Source organism: Emydura macquarii, unplaced genomic scaffold, assembly GCF_026122565.2.
Source record: "Emydura macquarii macquarii isolate MOO-44397 ecotype Brisbane River unplaced genomic scaffold, CSIRO-AGI_Emac_v2 contig_1045, whole genome shotgun sequence".
NCBI lineage: Eukaryota > Metazoa > Chordata > Testudines > Chelidae > Emydura > Emydura macquarii.
In genome coordinates, this window is record NW_027131182.1 from 18,937,607 (window position 1) to 18,951,488 (window position 13,882).

A 13,882-nucleotide genomic window follows, 5' to 3' on the forward strand; every position below is an offset into this window, starting at 1 on the left:
AACCCCACCCATGCCAAGCAGAAGGAGATGAACTAAACGTTTCTCCACAGGTAAAGGTTGGTCAGGATTAGAAAGTGAAATGGTATGATAGGGAAGAAAGAGAGATAGGTTAGAGAGAGATGTAGAGGGGAAAGGTGAACTCTCTGTTCTCCCAGGGTGGGAGGAGCAGCAACCACTCTTAGAGGTAGGGTGGTCCACTGGCTAGGGCAATAACTTAGGAGCTAGAAAACCCAGGTTCAATTCTTTGCTCTGTCACAGATTTCCTGTATAACCATGCTTAGGTCACTTAGCTTCTCTGTACCTCACTTTCATGTCTATGAGATGAGGATAATAGTACTTTCCTACCTCACCAGTGTTTGTGAAACTAAATAAGTTAAAGACTGTGAGGTGCTCAGATACCAAAGTGATGAGAACCATGAATTTACCTAAGATAGAAAGAAACTCATCTTGTTAATCAATTCTCCCTCTGTTCCCCAAGTAATTCAACTATGGACTCCATCTTTCCCTGTTATTTTTACTTCTCATTCCCCATCAGTCAGTTCAGTTCCCCTGCCAACATTGCTCTTTCTTCCTGCCCTTCTGCATGCATCTGTAGCTCTCTCTTTTGCTCTTTTCCTCTATGTAGGCAATCTCACTATTCAAATTTAAAAATCTGATTTTTGCTTTGACACTAAAAGACTTGTACTAGTCCATTCACTAATTCACCCAATACATTATTTGCTGTGATGCTCATCTACCTCTTACTACCAAGTCACAATCACATCTTCATAAAACTTGCAGGTCTTTTAATTATTTCCTCCAGCTCCTGGTCAAACTTCCTAAACCGTCTGTGCATCTTCATTCAGTATCCAAGAGCTGCATTAGTTGGCCACGAACTGAGCTCTTCTAACAAGAATCATACCGCAGTTTCACCCCATAAACAAGCACCAGTTGAGATTGCCCATAATCAGAGCTATTGACTATTGAAAAATATGTTTCCATGCAGAAATTGTCAGTAAGGCTAGGTAGAAATTTTTTAACAAAACATTTTTTGTCAGAAAATGCCAATTCATTGGAACTGAACTTTTTTGTGGGAAAAATTTGGTTTTGACAAAGTTTTTGACTTGCATGGAGATCACATTTTCTGGAGATCTTAGACATAGAAATTTGGAATAATAAACAACAGTAGAAAAATCCTGCCCCCCCTCCCCCCCCCCTTCAAAAATACAATTTGTTTTTTGAAGTCACATATGTCATACACTGTTGGTCCAATCCACTTCAGTTTTCACCAATAAATAGTGCTAATTTGTGAACAGAAAAAGTAGCTATATATATTTCCCCCAGTAGGTTGCTAGTTGCCATTTATCCACACAGCTCTCCTTACTATTGATTCGCTATCATGTCTTCATAACACTCACAGGTCTGAGCTAATTAATTACTTTCTCCAGCTCCTTGTCAAGCTTCCTAAGCCATCTGTGTAGCTTCATTTAGCATACAAGAGCTGTATCAGCTGACTATTAGCTGTTCATGTGGATGCTCCTCTGGCTTAGTCAGATTTTACTTTCCATTCCAGCATACTACCAATAAAAACGTACAACTAGAAATATTTGTTGTTGTCAGTATTTCCCAGTTGGACCCCCACTTTCTACACCATTTTTTTAATTTAAAAATTAAAATTAAAAAAATAAATTCTGAATGTACACACAAACCTGGAATTGTTAAAATGGTTTAAATAAAATTAAACAGACAACCAAAGCCTTAACCAGTAGTTTTTTTTAGTTTTATCTAGGATTGAAAGTAGAAATATCAAAATAAAAATACTGTTTTTACAGTATTTCTGATTTTCTTGAATCCAAGTAGATCTGAAAATCTTATGAAATTCTCAGTCCGGTCTCCAGACCAAAGATGTTTGAATACACTTTGAATAAATATCTATTATGAACCATTTGAGATTCACCCATAATGCTATACTAAAACATGTATAATTATAAGAAATGTTGTAACAGGAATTACTTTCTGAAATGGTTTAGCATTTATTATAAGTACCATTCAATGTAGCTTGCATGTGGAGTAAAATTCCCATGCTTATCTGTTGATAACTAAATTATGAGAATTATCAGTGTTTGAAGTCATATCAAAATCATAGTTTGATGATGGGCTGTGGTTGAAGTACAAACTAGAAATCTGACTTTGACTTTTGTTGTGAACTTGGGTAAATTACTTCACCTTACTTTGCCTCATTTTATCCACCTGTAAAATAAAGATAATAAAAATGTACCTTCATCATAATGCTATTAATATTTAAGTACCAACAATGTGAGGATTAACGCATTGAACGTAATGTAAAGCACTTTGCATTCTCCAGAAGAATAGGCTATGAAAATGCAAAATATTGTTCTTATGAAGCAGAAGCCACAGCCTAAATTCAGGCTACAATGGAGAATTCAGATATATAGAGAGAAATGAACAGAAGATAACCTCTTAAAATAGTGCTATGACCTTATAGTCTACTGGATCCCCACCTAGGATATCTTTGGTTATGAAAGCAGGTAGTATATATTGGGTACATGTTAGTAGTGATATGCATGTAGTTGCTAATATATGGGGTACAAATAAATGATTTTTTGACTTAAGTAATTACATTTGAGGAGTGGTGGAAAATAATCCTAGAGTTTCCTTTGTGCGGGAAGAGTTGCAGAAACGCAGGATACATTACTGATGAGCCCATGCAAACAATAATCATGTTTGAACAGGATTGCCACCTGCCAAGTTTCTCTCAGCAGTATGGAGATTGTTTTTAAAAGAACTGTGTTAAGCAAACTGCACCAATAACCTACCTAGATAGACTAGAGTACAGGTTTCTAACATAGCTCTCCAAAAGTAAAAAAAAATCCGCAGTCTAGACTCATGCTAGCAGCAACCATTTTTGAACTTGGTTGTTGCTATCATAGTTTTAACCATAGTATGGACAGAACCAGAGTGAAAGAGATCCTTATTCATTGGGACTAATTATGGTGACTGCAGTCCACTGTGCTTGAGAGAGTGTTACATCTCCAGTTACCTCTGGCTTCAATTTATCAATTTCTTTATCTTTTTCCGTAAATAAGGACCACAGCAACAGAATTCTTTCAGGACGTAAACTGCCTGGAGGAATGAGTTTAGGACTAAAGGTGTTCTAATTCTTTTTCTACCACTGATTTGTGGTGTGAACCTGGATGACTCACTAAAGCCTAGATTGTGCCTTCAAGCATAGCCCTGTGTGCAAGGGGTGGCACACAAACTGAACCACCTGAGTAGCCCTGGGAAGCACTGTGCCTCAGAGATACCTTTCTGAGGCACAATTCCTTCCTTGTTTCCGCTTTGCTCCCCAGGGTGGGAGAAAATGAGAAATGTAGAATTTAATAATTTGCAGCTGACTTATACCAGCAGAAAAGTAAGGCACCTCAATGCCAGCTTAGCTGGCATCTTGGAGAGAGGAACCAAAGTTCTGCCTCATTATACCCATACTCAGTCCCCTGATCTGACCAAAAGATGCCCACTTTCTCCCACATGCCTAGATCCAAGGTCTGTGTAGTCCATGCAGTGGTGCAAGGGGAGTTATAAATCCCATGTGTGGCCATATAGTCCATGTCATAGATGACACCTGTTTTGGAGGCAACTCTAAATTTAGAGCCCAGTCATACTATCTCTTTTTCATATGTGCAGTCCTTATTGAATTAGTTAGTATACATTTTAATACATTTAAATGTACATTACATTACATTTACATTTACATTTGTATTACATTTACATTTAATACATTTAATACATTTTAATAAGCAATTTGCATGTGGAAAAGAACTGTTCACATGATATTTTCAGATCAGATGGAAACAGGAAGTCTTTTCTTGTGAGAGTTCTAGCCTAATTTTTCTACATTAAGGAGTTAGTCATCCAGAAAGTACTGGGTACTTACGCTGTAACAATGTTTTCGATCTTTCAAAAGAAAAGGCAAATGCACAGAAAAAAACACTTTTAATCAGGCCTATTTTTGAATCTAAAGTATTTTTAAATATTTGTACAAAAATTTTACTATTTACTTGGAAACTTTGTAAGGCCCTGGAATCCCCAACCCTTGTGAAATGATCTTAGTGCAAAATGTATTCATTTTGAAAGAGAGAGAGCGAGAGAGAGAGAGATTGTTCTGCCCTTTGTTTTGTGTTGGAGGGGTAACCTTATGTGCAATTTTTGGAGTCCTCCCACTGCAGCTTGCAAACAACTCCCATTGCTTGCAGTGTGAGTTGCTCACACCCTGTCACAAGAAAATTAGGCCTTTGTTCCTGGCTAGTAAAATGTGATTTTTTTTTTATTTACTAGTTGAAGTTAGGTAAATATTTTAAAAATCTGTGAACTTTACATAATATACTGTTTCCAACTAAACAAAGTAGATCTAAGAAGGACAGAAGTGCACTGTTACCAGCATGAGGAAGTAGGAATACATTATAGGTGATGTCTCCAGCACAGTTCCAGAGATCTTAAAATAATGAATTCATAATACATCTGCTACCTCCCAGTGGTTAGGGAAAGGAACTGACCCACTTATAATATGTACCAACATAAGGTTAGAATTAAAAATTCAGGCTTGTAAATGATTTTGGATTTGATGTTAGGAATTATATTCATGAAGTAACATTTTTATGTTTACTGTGATTGGTTGGACTGGATGATGAGGGAAAAAATCTTCTAGGGATGCATAAAGAATACAATACTTACAATACTTCTGCCCACAAAAGACAATAAAGGAAAATACTCAAATAAAGAAACTTGCCTACTGTCATCTGGTGAACTTACCATCAGTTTTGCCTGTGCACAAAAGGAACACTGGGTTTGATGAAATTGCAGTGAAAGCATGAGAATTGATGGTTCATGTTGGCAACAAAAGCAGCAGTGGATTAGTACCCTGGTAACCGGTCCATTTCTAGGTTCTTAAATACATTTCACAAGCGAGCAGCCAATATCACAAGCCCTGTTCAAAAGTTTGCAGTTTTCTCTGACAAAGAATGCCATCACAGAAGCCCTGCACACACCCCTAGAGGGAATGGTGGGTGATGTTATAAATGATAGAAATGCCCATGCTCAGAAAGAAAAACGATTTTCTGTCCATGAAGCTTATGGTTTTCTAGCAGTGCCCAGAATAACAAATTCATTATAGCATCCAAGCTTGAATGCTCAATGAAACTGTCTAGAAATGTAATTGACTAAAAGTATGCATGCATATAAATGATTTCCCAGCATCAGCTAAGTTATTTTACTGATAGCGGATGCAAAAGACTGTGATGCTGGATAAAACTGCTCATTTCACACAGTTATTATTTCATCACAGAAATAATGCATTAGTTGTTACACTGGATGAACAATATGAAACTATCAGTATTATAAATGCCATGGATACACCTTTCAGACCACCTAACAGAGCAAAACTTAGTCATCATGATTCTTTGAGGAACTCTTTGCATAACCTCAGCACTCTGAACATCCAATTTCCTTCTAAAAATTGCTTGATGGCCCTGGAATCCCTACCTTTTAGGTGGAGGGAGACACAAGCCTGATAATTTACACTTGGATTTGAGTTCAGATTCTAAACTCCATCAACGTTTTGGGCTGTTCGGATACAGAGTTTTGGTTTGGATCCATTTCTGTTTGTAGTCCTGCAAACCCTGCATTCAGATTAAAACAGCATAGTTTACAGCTATCAAGAGCAGCTTCATATCATACTTTCATTATGATTGGCTGGACTATAGGTTATTTGTTTCATTTCCATTACCTTAAATTGTTTTTCATTGGTTTATTGTTTGTATCCTGGTCCAGTGCACATCATTCATGCTGACCTGCCCCTCTTGCTCTATGCGCTGGGATAGCATATAATTTTTTCATGTATATTGCACATTTTTCAGCTGTGCTGCATGTTATTTGCTCCTTGTCTCGAACATACCTACTATCTATTAGATGGCATAGTCACCCCAGACTGTTTGTTACCCAAATTTGGTGCTTCAACAAAAATAAGAGGATTTTGGATTTCAAATTGTGTCCTTTAACTACTCAGCCTACTAATGTATTTCAATAAGAGCACACCAGTGTAATATAATTAGCCTGCCCTGTGGAATCCTATATTATGTACTTTTGGGCATAATGTGAAAACAGTGGGGTTGATTTCTTTTTAGGGAACCTAAGTGTGGGGTTCAATTCAAGCATATAAAGGGGAATCTAACTTCAACCTTAACTATCACAACTCAGTAATAAATATCTACTTTATGAAGGCTGTGGGAGATTAATAAGCCTGTAGTTTTCCCTAGATGTCTTGCTCCCTCATTAACTAACTACAGTCCATAGTGCCTACTATTACAGCACAGGGTTCTGGTGTGCTATAGGAAGTCAAGGGAAGCAACTTGTCTACACTACAGTGGAGATCATTCCAGGTTTATTCCTTAAGATAAAATAAGTCATGCTGCCTGAAAGTTCTTCCTTGTATATGGAAAAAACATGATGATATTGGAAGAGGAGCCAAAAAGAATACATCTTAAATTTCAGAGCATATTTGATCTGAAAGTCATTGAGACCCCAACAAACATGGAACCTCAGATTGCCATTTTTAGAGCCATTTTCACAGTAGAACTTAATTTTAAAAGCAGGATAAGCATCTGAACTGTTGGATTCTTGGTCAAACAAAGCCTCTGTCCCTAATCTCAATCTATGCTAGTGTGATATCTGGATCTGGACTGCAGGCCAGTTACCTGTCAACATAAGACACTTCTACCCCTACAAGAGCCTTTATGATGTTTTCGCTGGATGAGAATCAAACTCCTGTTTTGTATCTGCTTGGGACATTGGCCCTGGTTAAAAAAGCACTTGTAGATGTGGTCTTTGATTGGCTCAAGACTTTTTGTAAAGAGTTTCTAATGTTTTGTTTGTCTGGTTTTCTTGAACTATCTGAGCTTTTTTGTTTTGTACACCATTGCACTTATATTTTTGAAATTGTGCAATAATATGGCTTAGTAATTTTCATTCATGTTTCCTTTGCATTTGTAGTACATGCATGAATGGTTTTTCAAGATGTGTATATATGACACTAATTGGAAAGCAGGATAGGGCTCTTTATTATGCAGGGGAGGGAAAATACAAGATCAATAACCAGTTATTGTTGATGTTGATAGGTTACAGGCACAAAGTCCAGTCCAGAGAATAACAATGGGAGCTCAGGACACATACTAATCCATCACTATTTTCTTGACTTGATGATGGGCCCCAAACCTATCAACATCAACAACTACTGATTGTGCATATCACATGACTATTCCATCAACAGACCACTGTGCTAAACACTCAACAGCTGCCTTACCTTTCCCTTGTTTACTTTCCATCCTATACCCACTGATTGTTGTCATTATTTGGTGAGTTATTCATCTGGCTCCTCAGGGTGAGGACCTTGTCTCTCTTATATATCTTTAAAATGCCATGCTAACAATGGTATTATCTAGCAGATTAAACAATTAACAGTAATGATGACTTTGGACACTGGCACGAACAAGAGAACCTGCCTGCATTAAGTATTTTAAGTAATTGAAGTAGCTTAAGTAATCTTCTATGATTCTATTTGTATGTTTGATTCTTTCTTGCGTTCTACAGAATGGTAACAAAATCAATCCACAATTCAAGATGTTAGACTGACTCTGATCAAGAGAACTGGAGGCATAGAACAGGAGGTGTGTTTCACCTCAGAACTGAGGTCCATTTAATCAGGTGGATATATGCTTGTATGGCACCCACCTACAGCTGGCTAGCTCAAGCATGTATTATTAGTCATTTAATCTCACAAGAAGCAAATTCACTCAAGAAGGAAAACAAATCATCCACTAGCATTTTTCACTGCACCAGATAAAATGACATCTGTAGAATCTTGGACCTTCTTCATAAGAAGGTATTGGTGGGATGGCAATACCTCTACCGATAATTTTCCTTGATGATACTATATGCTCCCTCCACAATCGCTAGGTCTAAGTTTGTTAGCTCTGAATTGGTTTACAAGGACCTAAAGCTTTCAATGATTTTTTTTTCCTCATCCCAGTTTTTACTTATACGAACAATGACATGAACAAATATTTCTCTCCTCATTATTTGATCTTTCTCGGTATTCCAGTGCATCTGCAGAGCTGAATGTCACAACAATTTAAAACAAAACAATGTGAAACCATGAGTCATGATATTGGCAAGTGCCCAGGAATTTCATGAAATCATTTGTTGTCTTTTTATTTCCAAATTTTATGTCTGTTTTTTCCCATCATCCTTTTACAATAATACATTTAAACAATTTGTGTATTTACTTGAAACTGATGTTCTGACACATTCTAAAGTGGATGTAAATAGTATGAAATAATATATACCTGCAGAGAGGGAGCCTTTCTGAGACACATTATTCTTGGAAATGTATCATAACAATAAATATGAAAGGTGTTAATCCTGAGGTCTGAAATGAGCAGAAAGTGCAGATCCTTTATATTGTGTTTTAAAAGCATATCGCGCAATAGTTTATGCCTCAGATTTTACTTGACCGCTATCCATTTTATTAGCTAATGTCTGTTTCTGTTTGTACCTATGTGTTGATTTTTAATACTGACCAAAACAAATCAGTTGCTGCCCATGACCAAAGCTATCCATAGTTTATGCTCTTGTAGGGTCCACACCGGAAATTTGCCAAGTACTCTCAACTCACATTCAAATCAAATCACTACAGAGGGAATTGCAGGCACTCAGTGGATTGCAAGAGGTGCTCAGCACCCCTAAACTGGCATTTCTCACTGGCACTCCTGGGCATGAGACATGTTGACACACACAACCTGGTATTTGTATTTGATATGGAAACTTTGGAAAAATCCCTTATGATTTGTGGCAATCAGTAGAGCAGGTTGAAAAATGAGGCATCATTGTTTTGTGATTATTTTAATAAAATTCTGATCTTTTTTAATTGAAAGTATAAATTTTGGCTAGATTTTGTCAAAATTGTGATTTTTAAATATTTTCAACCAACTCTAGAAATGAACAGTAAAGAAATTGCTTAAGAAAGCACAGTTTAATGCCTGAAGGAGTCAGGCAGGGTGGGAACCCTGATAAATATATAGTGAGAACTGGAATGATTGCTATAAACAAGAAAGATACAGATGTACTCTAAACAGAAAAAAAATGCAGTACTTTAAAACGTAATGTTGTAAGTGTGTGTAGAATATTGCGGCACCAAACTACTCTTCTCGTTGTCACTGCTAACCCTTAATTGTAGAGATTTTTAACATAAGCAAATTGGTGGGCTTTGGTAATTTTTTCTCCAGAAAATAATCTTCCACCTCTCAGGTGCAGCCCTGAGGATTGGCCATTCTTTAAACCCTCCACCCAAGACCTTGCATTGTGGATCCCATTCTTCTGTTGAGAATGATTTGATAGGATTTCTTTCAGGGAGTGACAATGCCAACACATTAGGAGAAGGAGTTCTTGATTATGTTTCATGGCAAACAAACAAAGAAGTTAGATTAAAAAAAATCCATAAATACTCTTGCTCAAAGATTGCAATACTAATTTATATCTTAGGATTCAGAATGATAACACAGAAGAATCCAAAGACAGAAAGACACAAAGCAGGCTGTTCCCTAAAACAAAAGGCACAACACATCCCACCTGACTCTAAACTGACTTTCTAAAGACTGACTGACCACACACTTTCCTACAGAGCCTCCCGTCTACAAGCAGGTCCAGGAACCCCCTGTAAAAATCTAATATATTTGATCACAGTTTTAACACTGTTTTCAATACACCATAGCAATGAGCAACATTAGGGCACTCTCCCTTAACCTCCACATTTCCAGATGCACTGCTCTGTGCTCCCAGATCTTAGCAGCACAGGAGGAAAGCAGTATTGTCAGCTCTCACAATTTTATCAGAAGTATCATGAGATTTGTTTTTGTTAAAGCTCCAGCAACTGAAAGCAAAAGATTTCATGAAAATCTGATTCCTTCCCCACTCCGGTAACTCCCTCCCTCCTGAAACCAAACACAGCCAAAAAATCCACAAAAAACAAAAAAACCAACCCCTTAATTGTCTCTTGTCACCATGCTCCCACTCATGAGAATGAACCACACAATCTCTGTTCTTATCAATAAATAGGGTAATTGTGTTTTCCTAAAAACCAGGAAGGTCCTGTTTTCAGGCGCTGTCCCTATGTCCCTCTCAGTTTTGCAGAAAATAGTGTTTTCTCCTGACTTTTGCAAACACCAAAAGACTGGCCACCTGAAGGAGATGACAGCCATCTGTGCTGGTAGAATTGATAGCAAGCTTGGTGAGCACATAGGCAGCTCAGGTACCACTTCAACGTCTGGCATATAATGTTGACACTTGGCCCAAAGGCCCTCTTTATAGCCAGAGGTCATGCTGTCAGCTCAGCAGAAGAGCTGGCTCAGCCATAGGCAGATGGCTGATGGGGATCGTGCACCTCTCCAACTTGGGTGACATTGCCCCTGATAGGTGTGAACTGAGCAGAGGATCTTATGAAAATTCCAGAGGCTATTGGCTATGATTTTGCTAGATCCAAAAGCCCAGACCTGGCTGTCTGTGATGGGGCATGTGAATAGCATGCAATAGTTTAGAAAAATGTTCAGGAAAATTTGCAACAAGTATTCAGCCCTTGTGACTGATTTGCATTGGTTTATACTATATTTTTAAAGGCTCTCTTCACAAAGAAAAGGGCTAGAAACTCACTTTTTGTTAAATGAAAGCCAAGATTCTATTTTACATTTTCAGGTCCACAAATTAAATGGGCTTTGCGGGCTCGCACAGTCTAGCTATGAGAAGAATTGCAAACTGAGGGTAGGAAGAATCTTCATTAGTGTTCTTGCACACTGAAGAAAAATGACACGTCAACTCCTAGTCTAATTTTCCTAGTTTGTGCGTCTATTCTCTTCATGCATGCATTTCTCATTACTGTTAATAGGAGATAAGTGGGTATACTGGATCACATTATTATTATTCTGTGTATTTAAGTCACTGGAATTCTTGTCTGATTGGTTATAAAACATTTTTTCCTGATATGTCAAAAAATTAATTATGTTCTCAAGACTTCGCTCTGTTTGGTTCATATACATTTGAAAAAAAAGTCTAGTTAGCTATTTAATGAACAATTTGGAAACACTCCAAAGTGCAAATTCTTCTTTTAAAAATATATTTTGTGTGTTCACGATTCTATTTATTACTAAGTAGAATATCAGAAGTAGAAAGCATTGGATTGACAGTCCTAGAGAATTATATTTGTGTATCCATAGTACAGTGACAGCAAGGGCAATAGAGGTTGACATTTCAAGCTGTCTCACATGGATGTCTCTCACCCTTGATCTGAAAAGACACTTTCATGGGTTAAGGGATAGTTAATGCTCCATGGAAATTCACTCCTATTTTGATGGCTTAACTGAAATTTAAGTAGTGCCTAAGCCAAGTGATTGCCCTCTACATTGGAGTGAATTTCACCCTATACCTATTAATCTCCTCTCTTCTGAGGCTGCAAGTGAGGGAACACATTCGTGCCAATGCCAATGATGATTTTAGAGATGAAGATATTTCTCCATTGGGAACTTCATTGAGAACAACCAAATCAGTTCACATATGCTACTTAATATCCATTATCTGGAAACAATTTTTGGTCACTATCATCTCAGGCTGGATACGAAATGTTCTGCCTTTTATGAACCAGCTCAACCAGGCAGAATAAGTTTTGTTGCAATTTTGCTGCAAAAGAATTGCTTCAGTACGCTAACATCTGTAGAGCTGGGCAACACCAGCTGTTACTGTAGTGAGGTATCATTTTAAGAAAGATGATTGTACTTTCAACCCTGCTTTTAATTTCTGTGCTTGCAATGAAGCTATTTAGTAATGCAATTGTCATATTTCTTGTTGAGACACTAAATGTGCAATATAATTCCCTATTTATTTATTGCCTTTCCTGAGCTTTACTGTAAAAGGTACTACAGGGTTCCTGAAGTATATTTGCTATCATATTCAAAGTTATGTTTCCTAAATCCATGTCTTACAGGAGAAAGTATATGGTTTGGTAACTACGATGTGGGCTTTTTAAATATATGCCACTGGCCGGACAACCTTTAGTCAGTATGTACCCAACCCCCCACACCTTCATACACATATACTCCTACCCATTCTAACATCTCCTTTCACCCCCCATCACATGATACTGCTTCTCAACCCATCCATAAAGACATCCATCCATATTCCACTGAACTCTCAATGCCCCTCTGGAGTTTCAGTGCCTCCCATTGACCATTCACAAATCAAAGCAGAAATTTGATCATACAGTATATAGTTTATTAATGATCTTGGACTCAATTTACATTCTCTATCTTGGGGGGAAAAAAGAGGGAAGCACACAGAGAAACTTCCATGTCTCCTGCATAGGGTTCTACTCCCTTGTTCTTGGGCCAAAGGAGAATTAAATTGTAATTAAACACAAAAGAAAACTGGTATTCCATTCAGTTCTGATGAAATACTGTTCCCATTACAAAATTGCCATATACTAGGCAATAGTCAGCATGACTGTCAGGTTCTACTTAGAAGAAGTTCACTACTGAACTAGCCTGAGAAATGAATAATTCATCACTTCCCAAAATAGGTAGTCACTCTAGATAAGGGTTTTAGTCTTCGATGAAGCACTGTTTGTAGAAGTGTGAATGTTGTTTCTTACATCACATTGGGCCTGAAAGACAGTAAATAAAGAAGTCAGTGTTACTTAGAGCCATTCTGATCATTAACCCTTTTTATGCTGACCTACACTGAACCTGCTATACTATTAAGATTCCATTTAAGTTAGTAGAATGTTAAGATGTACCTGAAACCTTCAGCAGAACAATAGGTATAGTCTACTTGATTGTACTTGGAGTGTTTGCTAGCAGACTTAGTCCATAATTTAGGAAAGCATCACTATTCAAGACAATATTTAAGCATGCTTACCTTTAATTTAGCTTAACATTGAATTTAGTCAGACCCAAGGTCATACCAATATTAAAAGAACCTGATTTTGAAAATGACTTCCATTTTTGGGGATGTAATTTTGCACTTGCAAATAATTGTGCCCTCAGTAAATATGTTATCATACAGATGTCTGAGTACCTGACTGTGCTCAGTACCAGCTAAAATACTGAAAGCAGGAGGTGAAACATTGACAAACAAGCTCCATTTGCTGTTCTTTGAAATCTGGCTCACTGAAGAAATCCCCGCTGACTTACGCAATGCTAACATAGTCACTGTTTTTAAAAAAGGAAGATAGGGCCGACTGTGGCAATTACTGAGGCATTGCCCTCCTCTCCATTGCTGGGAAGATTCTTGCTATAATCATATTGAATCATCTGCTCCCTCTTGCAGAAGAAGTACTCCCAGAGTCTCAGTGTGGCTTCAGACCATTATGGACCACCGACGTGATTTTCTCTGCTAGGCAGATCCAGGAAAAATGTCAAGAATAACACCAGGAGCTATATATGGCCTTTATCAATCTGACCAAAGCTTTTGACTCTTTCAGCCGTGAGGCTTTGTGGAAAATCATGTCAAAATTTGGTTGCCCAAGTAAATTTACCACCATTGTAAGACTCCTCCATGACTAGATGACCCCTGTGCAGTGGCTCTGCCTCTGAGCCCTTTGCCATTCAAACTGGCGTAAAACAAGGTTGTGCACTAGCACACACTCTCTTCTCCATTTTCCTAGCAGCTATGGAGATGCTAATCCAAGAGCATCTGCTACAGGGCATTGGCATCCACTATTGGACTGACAGCAACCTCTTCAATTTCTCTTGCTTCCATTCTAGAACTAAAATAATATCGACAACAAAAA

The 13,882-nt window shown here is 37.7% G+C and overlaps 1 long non-coding RNA gene across 1 annotated transcript in view; it reads right to left on the minus strand.

Annotated features, from left to right (window-relative positions):
- Positions 1-12,360: 12,360 nt before the first annotated feature.
- LOC137151322 (uncharacterized) overlaps positions 12,361-13,882 on the minus strand; it is a 36,620-nt gene continuing 35,098 nt past the window's right edge. Inside the window, exon 3 of the long non-coding RNA XR_010919251.1 lies at positions 12,361-12,754. This is a non-coding gene — a long non-coding RNA (uncharacterized lncRNA). The remainder of the gene's footprint in view (positions 12,755-13,882) is intronic.